This window comes from Astyanax mexicanus, chromosome 25 (genome assembly GCF_023375975.1).
Source record: "Astyanax mexicanus isolate ESR-SI-001 chromosome 25, AstMex3_surface, whole genome shotgun sequence".
Lineage (NCBI taxonomy): Eukaryota > Metazoa > Chordata > Actinopteri > Characiformes > Acestrorhamphidae > Astyanax > Astyanax mexicanus.
Window position 1 is genome coordinate 3,483,259 of NC_064432.1, and position 20,960 is coordinate 3,504,218.

Here is a 20,960-nt window from a genome sequence, read left to right on the forward strand (position 1 = left end):
AAACGTCTCTGTGGCTTATTTATTAATTTTATGTATTATTGTAGATTTATTGAATTTTGTAATACATCATACATTGCGTAGAAATAATACAACTTCATAAAATCCTAACACAACAGTTACATGCCAGTAGAACATATATTATATTTGTACTTTTTATGAGCAAATAAAGAAGAGATAAATACAATTAAATAAAAAATAACACACAAAACTATCACTTTTATCTGATTGGCAAATATGTTTAATAAATAAAATTATAGAAATTTATTATTTTTTCAGTAAGGAGCAGAAATAAAAAAAAATCCAAAGGACGGCTGTTTGTTGCAGCCGTGATTGGCTGGGTAGTGTTAGTGGGAGGTAAAGTCGAGCGCTGTGATTTGCTGGGTAGTGTTAGTGGGAGGTGAAGTTGAGCGCTGTGATTGGCTCAGTTCATCAGCAGTCAACATCCCATTAAAATGTATCAGCTGTCCAATTTCACTAATTACTACCTGCTTCTTCCATCCATTTCTCCTGCTTTTAATCTCAATTTTACACCTTTTTACCGGAGGAGAAGAGGGGGAATTGTCGGTTTGTTAGAATAAAGACAGAGAGAGAGTAAAAGCGCAAAGGGGAAAAGTTTCACTTACTCAAAAGAGCCAAACATACCTGGCTAGATTAGATGTTCCTGTAATCTGCAGGTGGATGGAAGAACTTCACGCCCAGTTGCTCGTAAAAAGGGGGTGTAGGAACCCCGGAATGGCTTGGGTGAGTGTTAAACACACTTGTTCATGTGTTCTGATCAAAATAGCCAAGTAAATAGAGGTATAAAACTGTGCTTATTAGCCTAGAGGCTAAGGCCATCTGCTAAGGCCATTAAATGTAATGGGAATACTTGCTAAGCTAATGCTGTTAAATATTATAGGAGCCGAGGCTAAGCTAACACTATTTGACACTATGGAAACATATGCTAAGCTAATGCTGTTAAATACAATGGGAGCCTAAGCTAACTTCATTGAATGTTATGGGAACTTATGCTATGCTAACGCTATTTAATGTAATGGGATCCTATGCTAAGCTAACGCCATTGAATGTAATGGGAACCTATGCTAACTTCATTGACTTTGGGCTTTTTTGGGGTAAATTCATACAGACAGTATGTCAACAGCATTGTGTTAAATCATAATGTAATAACTGCCCATTTTGTTAGAAATATCTACTTTGTGCCTCTATTTAATGGCTACTTTATTAGAGGCACCTACTTTTACGTTCTACTCACTGGCAACTTTATTAAAAAAACACTTAACTTACTACTACCTACTACTACTACTACTATGCCACTTTATTACGCATTGTTTTGGCAAGTCAGTGTAGAGTAGGCGTCAACCCCTGCTGTTTTATTTTACCGAAACGTTTCTGTGGCTTATTAATTCATTTTATTAATTTGAAATTATAATTTAAATTTAATTAGATATGTTTTTGTTTTATTTAATTGTATAATGCATCATACATTGTGTAGAAATAATACAACTTAATAAAATCATAAGCTAACTCCATTGAATGTTATGGGTGCCTATGCTAAACTAACACAATTGAATGTTTTGGCAAACATAAAAGCTAATTTAAACCAATTAAATGTAATGGGAACCAAAGCTAAGCTAAACCCATTAAATGTAATGGGAACCTATGCTAAGCTAACTCTGTTGAATGTAATGGGAACCTATGCTAATCTAACTCAATTGAATGTTATGGGAACCTATGCTAAGCTAACCCAGTTAAATGGAATATGAACATATGCTAAGCTAATGCCATTGAATGTAATAAGAACATATGTTAAGTTAACTCCATTAAATGTAATTGGAACCTATGCTAACTAACTTAATTTAACGTAATGGCAACTTAAGCTAAACTATCCCAGTTGAACTTCAATTAAATGTTATGAGAACATATGCTAAGCTAACACAATAGAATGTAATTGGAGCCTGAGCTAACTCAGTTGGATGTAATGTTCACTTAAGTAAAGCTATTGCTGCTAAATAAGCTATAAGGATGAACTGTGTTTATGTGTATGTACATTTTTGAAAAAGCTTCATTGTATTAAGCTGTATTCAGAGTATTTAAGCATGGCTTTCATGATAAAACTGCTGAATATAATGCTCTGTTGAGTCACAGCCATGTGTGTGTGTTTGTGTGAGAAATAGAGCTGTTCTATATGAGTTACTCAAATGCTGTTTTTGTGTAAACAGGTCAGTTTTTGGATGGAAATGATGAATGTCTTCAAGAACACACTTCTAATCGTTCAGCTGAACACAGCCAATTCACTGCAGGGGGTCAGGATGCCGAGCCAAGCCCATAACAGACAACCCAGGTGAGCTGAGTTTACTTTTACTCACTTTGACATTGATTAAGAACACTTAAAAATACTTTTTTGGGGAAAAAAAGACAATTTAAGGTAGATTCTATTTAAAAACTAAAGTATTACTTATTTACCTTATTGGTTACTGATCTATTTATTAAAATAATTTTTGTAGTTTGATAATTGATTTTCTTTTGTTAACTAAGGATTGTTGGGTTTATTCTTAAGCTTTAATTGATGGTTTTGGATGTTATAATAATCTGAAGGTTAATTTATAGTAAAATGGATCCTAAACACACATATCTATTATTACTTCTTAAATCAGAAATAGAAATCCTAAACCCTAAAACTCAACAATAACAGTACTAGTACTTACCTTAATACTTAGCTTTACCTCCTAAATTAAACTGGAACTAGAAGAAAGATTAAATAAACTGTTAAGTTGATAAAATAATTGTAAATACACTATAATATTAATGCTTACTTACTGAGAACTGAATAAATAAAAATAAAAAGGTAAAAACAGATAAACAGGTAAATTACCTAATGGGGAATGCTTACCTGTTGTTTTGGTGATCAAGGTTATTGTGTTTTATTTTCTGGAAAACCGTCTGTATACTTTGTTTATTTTAGTTTTTATTTTAGAAATTACGTACTCAAAGCTTGAGCTTCCGCTTACTGGCCACTTTATTAGAAACACCTTCCTTATATACTTCCACTCATTCCTTCCACATATTGGTTATTTTATTAGAAACACCTGCATCTCCCTACCTCTAGCTCCACTGTAGATTATACCGTTTATAATAATATTAATAACTTGTCATTTTCTGTCCGAAGTTGCTTTTTCCCCAGATATTATTATTATTATTGCGTATTTGACTGTTCTCAGCACAGCAGCATGCATGACTAGCTCAGCTGCAAATCACTGGCACATATGGAGCGTTTCAGTGCCTCATTATTGCAGCTGGCATGCCGATTTTGGTTCTGAAACGACATGGGATTTCAAGTCACCACAATACGCTCATCAAAGCATGAATCGGGTGCGGTTGCCAGCCCCTCTGATAAACAGTTGTGTGCTCCAGCTCATACATGCCTAAAACATTGTCCTGGCAGTTGCATTTAGCGCGTCCACTGAGATCTGGACTCCTGTCTTGGAGTGGCCAAGTCCACTTCTTGCTTTAAGCTCGGCCAAATAAACCCAACGGACTGTAGAATGTGTTTCGTGCACATTGTTACCCGCTCAAGCTTAACATTATGACCACCTCCTTGTTTCTGCATTTATTATCCACTGAGCATATAAGAGCAATTTGTAGTTCTAAAAGTACAGGTTGTAGTCCTGTATCTGTTTCTCTGCATACTTTTTACATTATCCTCTATCCATCCTTTCACTTTTCCGGTATTCAATGCTCAGAACTCCACCACAGAGCAGTTAGTATTTGTAATTTTTTTTTATTAATGTTTCCTAACCCTTTTTTGTGTATTGTGGTAATTTTAGTTACTCTTTAACTGCTCCAGATTTAGGGTCCTGTCCCGTTCATATGTGCCACCAGTGGGTGCATCTCAAAGTAGATGAATGCGTTCATTAGAACTGAGTGTCCAGAATAATTTGGACAGAAAAGTCGTGACAGTCAGAAACAGATTGAGACATGTGGCAGGACTTTAAATGGGCGGTTGTGATTAACAAACAGCATTAGCCCCGAGCTCCAGAACGCCTGAAGCCTGAGCTTTATAATTAGCTGAAGATGATGAATCAGGTCCGTTCGTGCAGAGCGAACACCGAACTGCCTACTGAAGTGCTCTGGCCCTCCAGTCTTGGAGCTGGACTCTCCTTTGCATATCCTAGATATGCAAATTTCCGAGAGGGGTCGACCCCTGAGCGCGTGTGATGTTGCTGAATATTAATAGTGCGAGTGTTTAATATTCAATGAGAATCTACACTGAGAAATGATTAGCTGGAATGGGGTTGGACATCATGCAGGGATGAGGGGTGCTAATTATATAGGCTATAATGGATAATGGATAGTTCTGTTAATGCGACTGACCATGGCATAGTATCAGTGTCTTCTAGGCTTTGAATTTCTTGCGGTGGCAGCAGTTTGTGAGTAAGCATTGTCTTGTTGAAATAGTGCAACGGAATTCAACAGGTATCTATTCTGGCAATGCGAATGGTTTACCATATTTTTCACACTATAAGGCACACTTAAAATCCTTTAATTTTCCCAAAAATTAAGTGCACCTTATAATCCGATGTGCCTTATGTATGAATTCTACCAGTCAGGTTGTAACAAGCAGTAAAGCCACTCTGCTGAAGTACAGAGTTATACAGGAGTTTCGCTAAAGTTTCTCCAGCACTGAGGCTGGATCAGTATTAGCGTAAGCTGCTAACGGCGCTAACCGCTAACTAGCTCTTTCACCGTTCAGAGGCGAGTATATCAGACTGTAGTCTGCGTGTTTAACATGTTAAAACAAGCTACGTGGGACTAACTTTTAGCTAATATCGCCCTGTGTTACCGGAACACTTAGGGTTTCTCAGTGTAGCTCTGTTGGATGGCGTTAGCTGCTAACCATAGCTAGCGCTAGCAGTTAGCTGCTAATGCTGCCCCCAGACTTCTAAGTAAATCTAATCTAAGGTTACTGTAAATAAACGGAAGTGCATTACTCACCCACATGAACAATTTTTAGGGGAGAAATCTCTGTAAATTAACATACAGTGCTCGTTTGACTTGAAAAATATATATTTTTTACAGGTTTGTTTACTTAGCTTAGCTTTACAGGTCTCACTCAGGGGTAAGACGTGCTGAATTGGTAGAAAACGTGGCTACACACCTGTGCCTTACTAGTGGCTTATAATGTGCCTTATAATTCAGTGCACTTTATGTATGAAAATTGACGTTTATTGATGGTGCCCCTTATAGAGGGAAATGTACAGTAGGATCTGTTTCATCAAGGCAAACTCTTTAGACAGCAGCAGTATGTGGATGAGCATTGTCCTGTTAAAATGGTGCACTTTCACTAATGTCTGTAAAGACAGACTGCATGGCTGGGTCCAATGACTGGATAAAACACCTGATTTCAGTTTAAAAGGTCTGTCCCTGTATCAGTCCCCATTCTATCACTTTAACAATGTCCCCACACTGCATTACAGCCCTGCATGAAAAGTAGAGGATATTCTGTGATGTGAGCTCATTAAATTCCCTGTGTAAAAGCGTGTAGTTTAAAGAATTCCCGACCTTCTCCGTGCTGAGAGGGAAATGACCATTAGTGGTCAGTGGCATTTGTCCCAACAGCGTGAAGCCCCTGAAGTCTGCCAGAGCGACCTTGAGACCAGCTCACACCCAGAGAGAGAGAGAGAGGGAGAGAATGAGAGAGGGAGAGAATGAGAGAGGGAGAGAATGAGAGAGGGAGAGAATGAGAGAGGGAGAGAATGAGAATGAGAGAGGGAGAGAATGAGAATGAGAGAGAGAGAATGAGAGAGGGAGAGAATGAGAATGAGAGAGAGAGAATGAGAGAGAGAGAATGAGAGAGGGAGAGAATGAGAGAGGGAGAGAATGAGAGAGGGAGAGAATGAGAGAGGGAGAGAGAATGTGAGAGAAGGAGGAGAGCAAGAATAAAAGTGAGAATGAGAGAAAGAGAGAATGAGGGAGAGAAGGAGGAGAGCAAAAAAACTAACTGAGAACAAGAGAATCAGAGAGAGAGCACGAGAGAGAGAGAGAATGAGCGATAGAGCACGAGAGAGAGGGAGAGAATGAGAGAGGGAGAGAATGAGAGAGGGAGAGAATGAGAGAGGGAGAGAATGAGAGAGGGAGAGAATGAGAGAGGGAGAGAATGAGAGAGAAGGAGGAGAGCAAGAATAAAAGTGAGAATGAGAGAAAGAGAGAATGAGGGAGAGAAGGAGGAGAGCAAAAAAACTAACTGAGAACAAGAGAATCAGAGAGAGAGCACGAGAGAGAGAGAATGAGCGATAGAGCACGAGAGAAAAAGAATGAGAAAGCAGGAAACAAAGTAAGAAAAAGTGAGAAGAGACAGAATGAGACAAACAGAATGAGGGAGAAAATGTGAGAATGAGAGCGAGAGAGAATAAAAGCAAGTAAAATGAGAAAAGAAAGTGAGAAAAGAAAGTGAGAAAGGAAAGTGAGAAAAGAGAGAATGATAGAGTAAGAGGGAGAGAATGAATGAGAGAGATCGAGGAGAGCAAGAAACAAAGTGAGAACAAGAGAATGAGGGAGAGAGCACGAGAGAGAATGAGCGAGAGCACGAGACAAAAAGAATGAGAAAGCAAGAAATAAAGTAAGAAAAAAAAGTGAGAAGAGACAGAATGATGGAGAAAATGTGAGAATGAGAGCGAGAGAGAATGAAAGCAAGTAACAAAGTGAGAAGAGAGAGAATGATAGAGTAAGAGGGAGAGAATGAGAGAGATCTAGGAGAGCAAGAAACAAAGTCAGAAAACAGTGAGAAAACAAAGTGAGGGAGAGAGAGGGATAAAGAAAGAGACAGGGATAGAAAGGTGGTGGGAGAGAGGGGAAAAGAGACAAGGCACAAAAGATACATAAAAGAATGAGAAGACCTAGTGAGTATGTGAGAGAGACAAAAGAAGAAGAGTTTTAACCAAACTTCCTTCACTCATTTGGCTCAATCAGATTAAAGACATGGTGTCATATTAGTCTAAAAATACAAAAATTAAAAGGATATAAGAAAAAGAGAGATGAAGTGAAAGAGAGAGAATGTGAGATGGGGAAACAAAATGAGAGAGGATAAAAATGTGTATATATATAGAGAGAGAAATAGAAGAGAAGAGGAAATGGATTAAAGAAATGAGCTAAGAAGAAAACTGGAGTAAAAGAGAAAGCATGAATAGAGAAAAGAGGGAGAAAATAAGGAGAGAGAAAAAGAGAGAAAGAAAAAGACGCAGGGAAACGGAATAAGAGAGTGTAAAATAGAGCGTAAATGATCTACATTAAAGGTGAGAGATGTAGTGAGAGTATGAAAAAGCAAAAGAGAGAGGGAGCATGGGTATTGTTGTTTTCTACAGAAGGTGAGTGTATATGTGTATATTAGTACAGGTAGTCTCTAAGTGTGTGTGTGTGTGTCTGAGTGGGTGGAGCTTGTTTTTTCTGAACTCCCCCACACTCCAGATGGTCAGTGGAACACACACAGCTGCTGGACCCAGAGGGGGCCGGTCCCGCCGAGGAAGAACCCAGAAACCCCTTCAGGCTCTAAACACAAACAAACAAACAAGTGAGCAAGAATTATCACTGTCAACACCAGCGGCTCGACTTCACAGTGACTGAACACAGCGAGCGAGAGAGCGGGCGAGCAAGACCGCGTGAGAGAGAGAGATTTTCTAAGCTCTCGCTGTAGAGTAATTCCACGTCCCTCATGGGGTATAAAGCCGGAATGTCGGCGCTGAAAAACAGTGTCCCGTGTTGTTGTAGAATGGAATATGTAAAGGAAGGGGGTTCGTGTCTTTGGGCTGTTTTTGTTGAGAGATTTCTCATTTTCTTCAGAATTATACTGTTTGCAGGAGCGTTGCAGTCTAAACATTAAAACATCACAATATTAAAAGGGCTGTAACATGAAAAAACTAATTTCCTTGCCTTTTCTAAATAGTCTGAAAAGTCCTTTCACACGAAGGCATAAAAAAAAATGCTTTCCCAAAGTCGTCAATAGTTACTTTGGTCAGAGACTACTTTTGGGTAGTTAACCTCCTGGTGAGAGATCGGTAACTGTTAAACAACAATCAACAAAGCACTAAAATTAATTTTAACCAGATTGACAGACTTTTAGATTGGGCACGATTTTGAAGTGTGGACCTACCACTTAGCCCTAAACTACTCCAAAGGGAGCGTTGACCATCCCTGGCAAGAGGACGCATTCATCGACTAAAGAAACCCACTAATGTCACTATTTTCCTTGAGATAAATAAGATAACTACCAGTTTACCATAGTTTAATATGCATCTTCATTACAAGCATTTAAAAATTGCCAGTAGTTTGTTTCAGTAGCTAGTTGACTACCAAACATTTCTAGAAGCGTTGTCTCAATTCTTGGAGGGAAAATTTCACCCCTTCCTCTTGTAGCTCGCTTCCAAGGGGAAAGGTTACACTTGAAAAAAGGTGTAGGGAAGTGAGGTAAATTTAGAAACGGTATACGTTTTACACATTTTGCCTAGCACTGTGTAGAAGTGTAGAGCGCCGTCAAAGAAGCACAGTATCGGCAGATGAAATGGGATTGGGCCCAAGAGAAGAATGATGGTTATTCCATTGAATTGCCCACCACCATCGACTAATCGCTATTAGTTTGCCAGCCATTACTTTTCCCTACTGAATCCATATTGCTTTTAGAGACTAATTTGGGTTCTGTTTGGGATCTGATAATGGTTTGTTGTCTGGTTCAAGTAGGGAAGCTTCAATTCTGCCTTTTTTTGTGAAGTGACGCACTACCCCCAACTGCTGATGTGATAATTTGGGTAGCTATCGCATGCGACAACATTCAGTCACCTCTAGTAATAAAACAAAGACACTACCAGCTCAGTGATATGTGCAGGACATCCTGCATCTGCATGTGCTGCTTCTTATGGCAGGGCAGAAGTTTGGTTGATTGGTTGAGGTAAATGTGTTGTAAGTTTGAACGTTCAAAGAAGAATGTTTTCCCATTGGTGAACTTGGGAGGACAGAGGAGGCAATCGCCTCACCTTAGTGTCCCCTCGTCGAAAAAAAAGAGGGGCCTTCCAAAGAAACAAAGAGACAAATGCCCCTATTGGCCTAAAATTTTTGGGAAAGAAGTGATCAAGTGCTCCCTAGGGTACCACTTCCTTCTTTCAGTAAATGATGATATGCCCTGATATGTCTTAAACTGTGCCCATCTATGGGTGCCCTCCTACCTTACAGTAGAAAAGGGTTCCATTATGAAAGACCATTCCTTTTCAGTAGAGAAAATGGGACTCAATCATGATTTCTCACCTGTAGGAAAACAATATGAAGTGCCCCACCAGTGAAGCAGTAAAATGGTCTCCGATCAGCAGATCATAGAAGCCTTAGAAGCTTGATTTTAAAAATCTGCAGCTTTTTTTAAAGTCAAGCTTCTAGCACTGCTTATGCACTTTAGATGGACGTAACCGAAGCCATGCTTGGCCTGTTTTGTTTTTCAGAGAGAAATAATTGAACAATTTGTCATGATTATGTATCAGCACGCCTTCGGCTCATTTTTAAACAAACACCGACATCCAGAGGTCACTAAGGTTGCACGTATACACTCTTGACAACAAGCTCTCAAGACAATCCGAGTGTTTTCCGCAAAAGCGAAGCACGTTGAGGAACTTGTGCAACTGGCGGTCCGTTCTCGGCCGTCACTCCCTGAGAAAATGTTGATTTTACGTCACCCTCTGCTCTCGGCTCCTATCGAATGAGCATTGATCCAGTCAGGTTGTGCCTGCAGGCTTTTCTCAGAACGAAACAATAGCTACCTCCTGCACGCTGACCGCCTTACAGAGCGCCGCCATTTTCACGCTCAGAACTTCTGAGTCAGAGTTTATTTTGGCCGACGGACAAAAGTCCAAAAGATCCCATCAGACACCTTTTGAAAGATATACAATGAACATGTTCTTAAAAAATCCTTTATTTCTGTTTTTAATCTCTCCTTTCAAGACGGGCTGAAAAATCTGGTTTAAAGTCTTGCTTTTAGAAGATGCATTTTCTTTAGAAGTTGCAATTGGGAATGGAACGATTACTGACTGAAACGATGACTAGAATGATTGCTAGACCTACTGACCAGTCACCCAAACATCAAAACAACTGAGCGATTAAGTAGCATCAGTAATATTAGTTACCTGTTTCCAGTGGCTCCTTTTAATAATTTATTTTAAAATATATCCCAATTTTACACCAAATTGAAAGGCCAATTACTCCACAATGCTCAATCCCCGATCACTAGTATTCCCACAACACTAGGAGGGTCAAGACTAGCACATCCCTCCGCTAATAGATGCCTGTGCTGACTGGAATCACCCAAATACACAATCCCATTTCAGCCCTTGGTTCTACCACTTAGCTCTACCCCTCTGTCATGCCTAGGTGTAGAGTGTCCTGATTCTTTTTAAGCTTAAAGGTTAGAGAGTTGGGGTAAATTACTGGCAAGGTGGCGACAAAAGCAACAAAAGAAACCCCAAATATTTTCCTTGTTAAAAAATAGGCACTATTAGCATAGTTTAATCTGCAGTTTCAATATTGAATGACCATTTTCTTCATAACAATCTTTAAAAATCGGTAGTTGTAGGTCCATTACATTGTTTGGTAGATCACTTTTAGAAGTCACTTAAAATAAGTAAAATTGAGTAAAAAGTAAAAAGTTACTAATTCTTATACTACTATTTTAAATAATCTTAAAATTAGAATTTACACCTAAAAAATAAGGATCACACTTCCTTATATATATGTATTTTTTTTCCAGAGTGATATCATCAAATACTAATGGGATTGGTGCATCTCTGCTTATAAGCATTCATAGGTGATTAGCTAGCATTAGCTTTGATTAGCTTTAGTCGAGGATTGATGCTATGAGCATTAGCATAGCTCTAAGACAAAATGTTTAGAATGTGATGTTAGAAATGTGATAAATCCAGTAGATTGATTGATTGTTAATAATAGCATCAATAAACACTAGGTAAGATTTAGCCTAATACTGAGGAAACTGCTATGCTATGCTAGGCTATCTGTATGTCAGCACAGTACTGTAGGGGGTTTCAAATATAGTGTCCAGTAAGTGAATTCAGAAAATTGGACTATATTTTTTCTCCAAAGCTGCTGTAGTCATTTGTCCTTGAAAGGTCGTTTGGCGAGAGCCAGCGGGGCTGAAAACTTTAGATCGAGTGTTAGCTCTCTTGGATGGCTAGCAATGTTGCTACTCGACCAATCAGCTTTCTGACCTTACCAGCCCTTACTGCTTACCAGCCAATCACCTCTTCTGGATTCCGATACATACCGCAGGCTATTTATCACGGCGATGAAGCCCGGCGACGCGGCTTTCACCCGACCTGGTTTATTGTAGAACACCCGCGCTGATGTATGAATGGGATTCACGCTCGGAGCAAAGATGAAATCTGCTGGTTGCCTGGAGACGGAAGCATTAGATGCATCAACTTTCAGAAAAAAAAAAACAAGCAAACTCTCACAATGACATATCAATTCCTCCCGAGCCGTGTGCACGGGCCCCTGAAAACAAACGCATTATTCCTGTCCCGGAAGGTGCTTTATCTGCAGGCAAAGAAAAAACTCGGAATGGCGTTCGGAAAAACTTTCGGCCGCCTTTAAGAAAAACATCTGCACTCCCACCTGAATCTAGATATCTTCTCAATGCTCAAGCTGTGTCCATATCCCTTCAGCCTGCGATAGATAAAGTTGATATGATAAAATTGTTCCAAACGTTTATGATTTTTTTAATAATTTTTTTTTATTATATACACAAACTGTGCAGCTCCATACACTTAATTTCTCACGTCATCACGTTTACAGTACACAGTAAAATCCATGGTGTTAAAGGGGGCATATTATACATCGTATTACACTTAGTAAGTTAGAATAGGTCTATGATGGGCTATACAAAACGTGTTCATGAAGTTCTTTACACAAAATGTCAAAACAAAAACAAGCCAGTTCTTGCTTCTTTTTTTTAACTGTGAAAGAAACACAAATTGTGTTAAATTGTTTGAAAGTACTTACATCTTATTTATATCTTATTTATATGCTGACTTGCCATGGACAGTAGGTACAGATCCCACCTTCAGACGAAGTCTGCTGGCTGATTCTTTTGTGTACTGTCAGATTCTTAACAAAAATTGCCATAATGTGCTTTTCTTCAACTGATCTAGTGGGTGGGGCTCTTGTAGTAGGGGTTGACAGGTGAGGTAGGGGTGGTTCCAGGGTGGTTCTATGCATGTTTACCACGTTACCATGTGAACGCTAGCCTGTCTTTGGGGTCAGATGTGTCTTTTTCCCAAATTTTTCTACATTAACATTTTAATATAACTTCTATAGTCAATATGGCTTTTAGAAAAATGTGTTTTTCTATAGGGTTATGTGGCGTGGCCTAAGCTTTTGTCCTTAATGGTTTGAAACCAATACTTTTACACTTTTACTTGAGTAAAAACTAGAATAGATAATTCTAACTTTAATTTCTACAGAAGTAGAAACCTCAGGTGTCCCCTGAGGTAACAATTCATAATCAATTTAAAGATTTTTTGTGAATGTTTGAGGTGGATGAACAAGTCTTTCATTTTGTGCTTTTTGCATGTTTTAAAATCCATGGATTTGTGAAAATTGCACAGTTGGAAAAAGCCCTCATTTTTGTACAATTACTCAGGTCAGCCCTTTTTCACTGACCAGAAGTGGTAACTGATGATTTTGGCCTGTGAGTGTTTCAGATTTAATGTAATAATTCCTCTATTCAGCCCTTGATTTCCATGACAAAAAAAACGTGATAATTACAAGTGTTCCTGTCCTGCTCTGCTTTTTACAGAATGGAAATTAAGACTTAAATTTTAAACCATGCCTGGCATTCGAACAGACTGTTTTTCATTAATTAAAGCTGTTACTGCAGATAAACACACACACACACACACACACACACACACACACACACACCTTCACAGTCCTGACTCATCCACATTTATTTATATCATGCCTTGTCTGCAGTCTTGGATCGTTAAGAGCGTAAAGTCATTTAACTCCCTGCAACTATCTCTCTCTCTCTCTCTCTCTCTCTCTCTCTCTCTCTCTCTCTTTCTCTCTTTCTCTCTCTCTCTCTCTTTGATTTTTTTCTTTAATTTTATCAAATTGAAAACCTCTGGAATATAATCAAGAGGAAAATGGATGATCACACGCCATCAAACCACCAAACTGAACTGCTTGCATTGCTTGCATAAAGTTATCCAAAAGCAGTGTGTAAGACTGGTGGAGGAGAACATGCCAGGATGCATAAAAATTGGATTATTTCACCAACTTACACTCTCTCACACACACACACACACACACACACACACAGCTGATGGCACGTTTCCAGGTTGTTGAAGGTAGAATATGCAGCTGCAGTAGCATTTCTTTCTTCTATTAAAACTCTTAGTTGAACTCAGCAAATTAAAATTATTCTAATTTAAGAATAATCAAAACTACAGTGACATATGCCTTAAAATAAATCATATAAATAGCATTTATCTTTTTTGTGTGTAGAAGTGTTTGCGATTGGAGGATGGGCTGTTCAAAGTGTAGCCTAGAGCCCCCCCGATCACCTTAATAAACCCTGGTAAAGCTGGTTAGCTCAATCAAATGCCACATACCCTATGCTGGTCAGGAGCTGCTTAACCTCAACCAAATTAACAAGCAAAGACCAGCTAAAACTACCTCAAAGCAGCTTCTAACAAAAGCTTTTCCAGTTTTCTCATTTTAGTCATTTCTAGATTCCAGAGGACCCCTCATCACATGATACTGTCAAAGAAACGCACTTTGTCACATTAGCTAATGGATACCCACAACACTGTACCCAACACTATGGCTATAATCTATAATGCAGAGTGATTGAGTCTATTAGTGTTTATGTGGCATCACTGGGAATTGAACCTTGAACCTCCTGCATCCTTTAGGATAAATCTGAGTTCTGCAGTCTGGACAGGTGACTCAGAGGACTTGTATTACTGCCAGACCTGTAAAAGCAAGATGACAACATGAAGCAGCTAAAAGCAACATATTATTTTGTAATGTTAAACACTAGAAAAAAGGGCATGGACAACTCATCCAGGAGGTCCCAAAAGAAACCAGAACAACATTTAAAGAACTGCAGGTCTCACTTAAGGTCTCAGTTAAGATCAGTGTTAATGATTCAATAATAAGAATAAAGAGACTGGGTGAAAATCATCTCCATGGGAGAGTTCAAAGATAAAAAAACACAAAGGTCCATCTCACATTTACCAACAAACATCTTGATGATCTTCAGGATTTAAGTTAAAAATTCTTTGTATTGACGTGACTAATATGGACCTTTTTGGAAGGTGTGTGTCCCATTACATCTGGCGTAAAACTAACAGAAATGGGGGCAGAAATGGCCAAACGGTGCTGGCAACTGCTCTGGGTTTTTTTTTTTTTTAAGGGCACGTCAACAACAGCTGAAAAACACTGAGTAACAACCCCCTCCGACTCTCTACCTACAGTACGCAGTGACTATCTTGTTTAAATACTGCAACAGGCCTATTCATAAAAGCCGTTAACTAAAGATACATTGGCAGCGTGTGGAGGTAAAGTAAACAGGCTGGGTAGCTGGTGTGAGGATTGGGGATTTGCTTTTATTGACTGTGTTCCAGTGAAGCAAATGGTGATGTTGCCTTGGCATCACAATTCCTGTTTCTGCTGAACCTGACTGGGGGGACTCTGTTATTCCACAGCGAGCTGATACTGGGCTAAGGCCAGCCGTTTGTCAGCGCCTGCCTTGAGGCCAACTTGGCTCACCGAACGGCCTTGAAAATTACCTGATTGAGATGATTTTAGAGGGGAAACGCACAATTATCGCTCGTGCTTGTAACCGCTGTGGTTTGGACTGGTGGTGTGTAGTCTAGTCTGAAGCATTGTTCAGATAGGACTTGCTGAATCTTCTAAGCAACATTGTGCGTTGTATTGTTTTCTAGGTGTTTAGCTGCACATGGGCCTAAGGTCACTACAGTAGCTACCCAGGAAAAGTCATGTGAGGACTTTAAACCATCACTGATTGGTGGAAACTTCACTCTAGACCTCGCACAGTTTTGGACTGTGTATCTCTCCACTCTTCCTCCAGACTCTGCTCCCTTGATTTACAAATGAAATGTAAAATTTACTGATCAGTGATGGTTTGGAGAGACATGTTGGTCCACTGTGTTTATATCAAGTCCAAAGTCAGTGCATTGTTCCCGAAAAAATCTATATCACAATATTTTTCTTGATTCTTCAAATTAAAATTTGGCTTTTTTTTTTTATAGGTTTCTGACTTCTGAAAAACTGAAACTGTATTTTCAGAAGTACATATAATATAAAATACTATGGGTTTAAATGAAGGCTTTGATTGCTGTTGGGTTTACTGCTTGAATATTCTGCATTAGCAGAATCTGTCCTCCGTAGAACTCTTAAAAAGCTCTTAATTTTTTTTGCGGCTCCCTCAGTGTTTACTGTCGTATTTTGCGGCTAGCGCGAGCGCTTACTACTAACACCGCGGACCGCGAGGTGCCGCCGCACTTGTGCCGAATCCGCTACTGAATCCGACTCCCGCTTCGCGGACAGAATCGGCACAACTCCCCCCGCTGTACAACTGCGGGAGTGAAAACAGCGCTTATAAATAAAATAGTTTAGTTTCACTTTCAGTTTTCGTTATTTTCGTTATTTTATTTAAAAATAAAAATATGAATAAAAAACAGATGCCTACATCTCAGACTATTTTCTGGAGCCCGACCCGACCCGGCCCGGCCCGAGGAATGTGGTGGGAAATCTCGGCCCGAACCTCGGGTCAGGTCGGGTTCGGGCAGAGAATCTATGCTCTACTATAGCCCTGTTTAAATATATTAATAGTCTAGCTTAAAGGATTTTTTAATGCACATTGAATTGAATTTATTAACAGGAGAAAAGGGGATAATTTGTGGCTGTATTTGCCTTAAGAATAAGTATACTTTTGGGCTGTTCAGTTTAGGTAATATTTACTCATGACTGTTACCTTATTATTAAAAAAAAAACCAAAACATTCTATAAGTTTTTTTTTTTTTTTTTAAGTATATTAACTAGGAGAAAATTACTGCTGCTGCTAACAGCCTCTACTCTTCAGGGGAAACTTTACACTAGATGTTGGAACATTGCTGTGAGGAGAATTTGATTGCACCGATGTTGGATGATTAGCTCTGCCACTCCATCTCCAGCTGATGAACATGTAAAGAACCTTTTCTAACATTTTCATGTTTAAGACTGAAGCTCAAAGTTATGGCTGGAATGGAGTTATTTGTCTCCACAGGTGTGGGACTTTAGCTACTTCCAAGATGGATGAAGGTAAATCACCTGGGCAGCGGCCGCTGGGAAAAAGCTTTTGGAAACCATTTGAACGCAATCAACAGTGGGAGCTGGGAGTCGGTGTAGGGAGGAGAAAAATAGCCGTTCTATGTTAGCACGACATCGTAAATCAACTCTACTCCTTTTGTTTACCTTACCGGGTCAGTATCAATTACTCTTGGTGGCACCGTGAGCCTCTTGGCCTCCCACTCAGAGTTAAGACACCACAACTGTACGGAGAGAGAAATGTGTAAAAAGTCTCCTGGTTTTGATTCACTGTTATTGCTTTGCTGCAATTTGATGCATCACACTAACATACTAAACATATTTCCCATTAAAGGCTGAGTTCAATTTTACTAATCACAACCAGGTCTTATTACTGCCAGACCTGTAAAAGCACATGAAGCAGCTAAAACCAACACATAATTCAAAAACAGATGAGGAAAACTAGTCATTGATCATCTATTAGTCTGGAAAAGGTTAAAAAAGTCATTTCTAAAGCTTTGGGACTCCAGAGAATCACAGTGATTCACTATTATTCACTAATGGAGAAATAAAACATGGAACACTAGAAAAAGGGCATGGACAACTCATCCAGGAGGTCCCAAAAGAAACCAGAACTGCATTTAAAGAACTGCAGCCTCAGTTAAGATCAGTGTTAATGATTTAATAATAAGAAAGAGAGACTGGGTGAAAATCATCTCCATGGGAGAATTCCAAGATAATAAAACACAAAGGCCCATCTCACATTTACCAAAAAAATGTATTGATGATATTCAGAATTTAAAGTAAATATTCTTTGTATTGACGTGACTAATATGGACTTTTTTGGAAGGTGTGTGTCCCGTTACATCTGGCGTAAAACTAACACATATTTTCAGAAAAAGAGCATCATACTGAACGTAAAGCATGGTGGTGGTAGTGTGATGGTCTGGGGCTGCTTTGCTTTGCTGCTTCAGGGTCTGGACAACAGGCGTACTTGGGTTCTGCAGCAGGACAATGACCCAAAGCACACCAGCAGGTCCACCTCATAATAAAAAAAAGGAGGCCTAGACAAAGTCTGATTGAGGTGCTCTTTTGGAATGATTTTAAACAAGTTATTTATGCTCAAAATCCCTCAAATTTGTCTGAATTACAACAATTCTGTTAAAAAAAAAAGAGTGGGGACAACTAATTGGAGAGAACTAAAGTGGTTTGTGCTCATGCGACACCATATCCGAGAACACAATGTGAACACACTGTTCTGGGCAACATTTTTTATAACAGAGCTGGAGAGAAAAGAGCTGTATAATTCACTCTGTTTACTAAAAAGCTCTCGAAATGCTTTAATGCATTAACTAGAACAGCTACAGCCAGAAGATAAACTCTCCTTTCTGCTTTAATCGCTGAAACAATGTGATCTCTACTGGTTTTTATTAACATTTATTTCCAACCTAGAGCTCCAGTTCACTCTGTGCCGCCTAAACTAAAGAAAATAAAAGACCACGTTTTTTCAGAGCACGGATCCAGTTTTATACAGTAAAAATCAAGCGTTACAATTACAGTGTTAACAAATTTGACACCCTGGGTGTACTCCTAACAACCATCAGTGTTAAACCATTTTCACAGTTAAAGTAAAATTTTAACTCCTCATAGTGTACTTTGTTAGGAATTATGAGGGGGGGTTGTAGTGTTTATATACACAAATATACATAAATGAGATTCAAAGGTAGTAGTGTTATTCACCCTCTTTGTGTTGGGCTGCAAGTTGGATAAGGGACCCCATTGGAGAGCTGGCATATTTTACAAGAGACTGCCAATCAAATACCATCATTGACCATAAGCAAATTTAGCCTTTCATTTGGAAATCAAGGGACCAGACTATGGAGGTGTGGATTTCATTTTCTAGCAGGACTTGGCACATTTCCAACATTGCCAAAAGTACCAATTGGTCTTATATAATATTCTAATTTTCTGACACACTGCTTTTTACGTTTTCAATGGGTGTTAGCCAAAATCATCTACAATAAAATAAATAAATGCTTAAAATAGATCAATATGTGTGTAATACATCTATATAATATGAGCTTCACCTTTTGAACTGAATTACTTGAGAAAAAAAAAAACTTTTCAATGATATTCTGATTTTTTAAGATGCACTAATCAGGCCTTGTTGTGGTTAGTGGTGAAAATGTTAATTCATAGGGGTGCAATTACTTTTTCACACAGGGCTAGGTTGGTTTGGATAGCTTTTTCCCTTTTAATAAATATAATTCTCATTTAAAAACTGCGTTTTGTGTTTACTCAGGTTGTTTTTGCCTGATAATAAAGTTTGTTTGCTAATCAGAGAAATGTAAGTATGAAAAAAAGCAAAAAAAGGGGCAAATACTTTTCCACGGCACTGTATCCATTGTAAAAATCGAACATTAATTCTTTAGACATCTGGTTTTATTCTCCACCACTGTGAGCAGTTCTGACTCAGTGAGATTCTGGAGAACAGATAGATCTACACTATTAAGTATTCTACACAGAAGCTCTGAGCAGCAGTTTAATTGTGCTGTAAGGTGGAGGTGGTGGAGTTTGGGAACAGACAGTGTTTTAATGCGTATTTCTGGTTGACAGTCGCTAAAACTCCGCGAGTCGACTTTCTGTGGTGATAAATTACCCAACACGCCGGTTCTCCTCAGGATGGAAGCACCGGGCCAAAAAATAGCTGTTCTGAGACAAAACACTTTAAAGCAGCCTCAGGTTAAGTGATCAGTAAACACACAAACAAACAGGTAAACAACAACATCTCCCAGTTCCAGACGGTGGGCTTTGGCTTTAGGGTAGAGCAGCACAGCATAATGGAAGATGTCAAACTATATCAGATGGGTGAACTTTTTTTTTTTTTGCATTATTTTAAAGGGCCTACCTTTTTTTTTTCTTGCTTCACACACTTGAGGACCACTCTTCTCTCTTGAGGACTCTTATTTTGCTTTGGGGCGAAGCCAAAACTCAGCAACAGTTTGAAAGTACATATGGAAACGCGTCTGAGTCAGTGCCACGTTTGGTTCAGTTTGGTTCAGTAGCTCCTCCACTTCCACTCACTGGGTTTTTTTTTTTTTTTTTTTTTTTTTTTTTTTTTACAACATGCATCTCTGTGGAAATTGTACAAAGTGTAATTATGTCGGTGTGTGGCAGTGGACAAATAGATGCAAATAAATTTAAATGAATAATTTAATGAGTATTTTGTGAATGTAGGACATAACTTAGCTAAAGAGATTGTAGAGCCAAGAAATACGCATGGAATAAATAAAGATATTGTTTATAAAAATTCTCACTCCATTTTTATTAGGGTGACTGAGGAAAATAAAATATTGGATATTGTTAACAAATGCTAGATGGCAGTGATGCAACTCGTAGAAGAGACAGCTACAGCAGTAGACAAGAAGAAATATATGGTGGGGGTGTTTATAGACTTTAAAAAAAAAAAGCATTTGACACTTGATCACAACTTATTAATGAAGAAGTTAGAGAGATATATAGAAGTTAGAAAAGATTATCTTAATAATAGATACCAGTATGTTCAAATAAATAATACCAAGTCAGATTTGCTGAAGGTTACATGTGGGGTGCCACAAGGCTCAGTGTTAGGACCTAAATTTGTTTAATCTTTTCGTTTTTAAGTGATTGTTTAAATGCAAGATACATTATGTATTTTTTTTTCTTTTTCTCTTTTCTTTATTATCTGTTCTTTGTGTGTAAATGGGAAAATTAAGGAACATGCATTTTTTACTATACTGGCCCTTTAATGAAATGCATACTTGGATCATATTTAACGAAGTGGAGCTGAAAAGGTGAGGAATGTCACCACCTCCAGTTTTCAAAGGCTCCTATCCCTCGTAAATTATCCTGTGCAGCACTTTAGACGTAACAGTTTCGAGTCTACTGTCGAGACTTTCTTTTCCCTTTCCTTAATTGCTGGCGGTAATCTTATAAAGCGACGCTCTCTGACCCCATTTGAAGATAATTTCCCTCCTTCCAGTGCTCATGTCTGAGATATCATTCTTTTCTTCTTCAGAAGTCCTTCCATCAGCTGGCAGGAGCTCAAAGACCTTCCAAAAGGCTTCTTTAACCTCTCTCTCTCTCTCTTTCTCTCTCTCTCTCTCTCTCTCTCTCTCTCTCTTTCTCTCTCTCTCCGCTGTGACAGCAGCACTTTTGAATGGAGATTTTTGGCCTCCAAGGGGACGGGGAGAAACGGTGGGCAATAAATCACAGGGTGCGGACGGTGTGACGTTTCAGCTGAAGGAGTGTTTTAGTCTGGGCTTTTTTCCCTACCTTTTCTGCACAGCATCTGCTGAATCGGCTCGCTGTACAGTGGATTAGCCTACTTATTTATTCACACTACTGCAGTTTGTATTATTATACTGTATTAATGCATTACCTGCTGTTTCATTATGTGTCATAACATAATGGAAAAAGTTTTGGGACAACTTGCCTGCCTTCATTTGCTGTTTTTTTTTTAAAGTGGGGAAGAGTGGGACATTCTTTACTAAAATACAAACGTTCGTTCACCCTGGTCAAATACAGTGGCGTGAAAAAGTATTTACCCTCTTACATTTTTTTTA

At 38.8% G+C, this 20,960-nt stretch overlaps 1 long non-coding RNA gene across 2 annotated transcripts in view; it reads left to right on the plus strand.

Moving 5' to 3' along the window:
* The first annotated feature begins 423 nt into the window (after nt 1–423).
* LOC111195173 (uncharacterized) overlaps nt 424–20,960 on the plus strand; it is a 38,361-nt gene continuing 17,824 nt past the window's right edge. The window contains exons 1-3 of one of the 2 annotated variants that reach the window (XR_002651507.2): nt 424–741; nt 2,220–2,341; nt 7,422–7,870. This is a non-coding gene — a long non-coding RNA (uncharacterized LOC111195173). Of the gene's footprint in view, nt 742–2,219; nt 2,342–7,421; nt 7,871–20,960 lie in introns of those variants that run through there. The other variant, XR_007429462.1, reaches the window with a different exon arrangement.